Source organism: Myotis nattereri (genome assembly GCF_964212035.1).
Source record: "Myotis nattereri genome assembly, chromosome: 2".
Lineage (NCBI taxonomy): Eukaryota > Metazoa > Chordata > Mammalia > Chiroptera > Vespertilionidae > Myotis > Myotis nattereri.
This window is the reverse complement of record NC_138076.1, coordinates 184,916,475-184,918,948: the sequence shown is the minus strand read 5'-3', so window position 1 is coordinate 184,918,948 and position 2,474 is coordinate 184,916,475.

Below are 2,474 nucleotides of genomic sequence, written 5' to 3'. Positions count from 1 at the left end.
TAGAATAAGTTGTACTTCAACCCACTGTGTTGGATGAGAACTTTGCCATGCCTCTTTCTTGGAATAATCTCTCCAAGTGGTAGGAGAACAATGAAGAATTTTCCAAGGGCAAATCTTTCTAAATATGTGTGCTGTTGCTCTACGTCTGCAATAGCAAGTCAAGAGCAAAAGAGAACAAGCACCTGCAGGCCCCAAGGATCTTTCTGTTCGTGTCATTGAGCTTCTTCCCCCTCTTTTCACAGAGGGATGAAAAGCGCATGCTCCTTGAAACATGCTATACTTGAGAGGATATGCAAATTAGCCATCAAAATAAAATTATATTTTTACTGAAGCTCTTCAGTGTCAGTATTTTAAGTGGGATATCATTTTGCCCTAACACAGCATCGATGAGGATGACTATAGTTCTCTTGTTTTGATATCACTCCTGGAGACTAGTTAGAGAGATTTTTGTGTCAACATCTCCAAATGTAAGAAGACAATGTATTTTGGTGTCTTAAGTTTTTAATAAATTTTTCAAAAGGATGTTTTTTTTCTCCTCAGCATTTACATTATAAATGTAACCCTTTTAATGTTTTCAAACCCATGTGAACAGGGAATTCAATTTGTAAGTGATAGTAATTTTCTTATTAAACAATTTATTTTCATTTTCCAGTCACTAGCTGATGGGAAATAATATTTCTAGACTCCTAAAACAGTAGGTCAGCTTGACTTGTATAGTTTAGTTCTTGGAAGAAGACTGCATTTTAAACTATACATTTAATAGTATTTACTTTGTATTTTAAAAACTTTCAGGCTCATATTTTTTTTTGCTTGGTGATATTTTTATTATTTTAAAGTCTTTTTATATAAGAAATTGGTGTTTGTTATAGAAAACTTAGACAATATAGACACACGAAACATTTTTAAAGATCATCTACAATATCACCAACCAGAAATAATGAGTGTTAACATTTTCTTAATGGCATTTCTTAAGCTTTGTTTCTATGCATATATATGTGAATGTGTAGGTGTTTCTTATATAAAATAGAATGTTTATACTGCTTAGGAGCATGTATTTTTAAAACCAACTCTATAATGAAAATAGTTATAAATATACATATATATATACAAATATATATATGTATATTTACTTTTACACTAATTTCTAAGGGCTTCAAAAGATGTCATTGCCTGAGTACACCATAATTTACTGGACATTTAGTTGGGTTTTTTTTTAAATCATTATAAGCAATGGGTTTCTCTAACATTTTAATTAAAGATCCTCAGTAGTTTTGTACTAAAGAAACCTATTTAACATTGTATAACCTCATTTTTCCCCAGACCCTGTTTTCATTGTTTTTGAAAAATATTGTTCTGGAAAAGTAGTTTCAGCGATCCAATGGATATATAAAGTTGGTCGTTGGTATCCGATAGTTGGTATGAAGAATTTTAATTTTTTAGTTTCTTAGAATGTGTCTTTTTAAAGTCAGAAAAGATGTTGAATTTTGTTACTTGCTGTTTTGCATCAACTGAGATTTTATTATTTTTCTATTTTAACTCTCCTTTTACAACTTGAAGTATGATTGCCAAATAAAAAGTATATATTTAAGGTGTACAATGTATCTTTGAATTTTTAATGTAGTGATTTAGGTGATATAGTTCCTAATATTATTAAATTTTTAAATATATATATTAATTATAAAATATTAATTAATTTGAATTTACTAGTATTTTTTTGTATTTTAGCATGTCTAGATTTGGTCTGAAGTTTTCCTTTTTGTGCTATCTTAATGAAATTTTATTATCAAAGTAATTTTAACTTTGTCAAGTGAATGGAGACTAGTATCATCTGTTTCCATTATTTGCTGTCTTTCCTTGAAAGACATCTCTTGGCAAAACACTACTATTACATCATCTGTCCTTAGTAATTTTGTTTAAGAGCTAGTTTAGAGTATTTTTGTTAAGGCTTCCTTGGCTATTTTCTTCTTCTGGTTTATATCAATACAGATAATATTTGCTAGAAAGTTATCTATTTTGTCAAGATTTTAGTTATGCACATTGTGCATAATTTTTATTATACTAATATTTACTACTATTAGTAAATATTTACTATTAATTAGTAAATATTATACTAATATTTACCTTATTAATATTGTATCCTTGTGTTTTTGTCTTTTGATTTTGTTTAGCATTATCACCTCTTCATTTACTTTAGTTTTTAGGATTTTTAAATCTTTTTCTGTTTTACTCACTTTCCTTTGTCTATATTTTGAACGTTGTTAGGCACATTCATGAAATCAAATAATCTAAAAGTTTAATAATTATTGTTTTAAAACAACTCATTTCACACTCCCTGGAGGAATTCCCTCCACTTTTAAATTGTTTAGGTCTTTCTTTTGATATTTAACTCAGTAACATACATATTGGCAGAATAAACCTAAATTTCTACCACAGCACTTGGAACTTTGCCCCTAACTTTATTTCTTTAGTAAGAA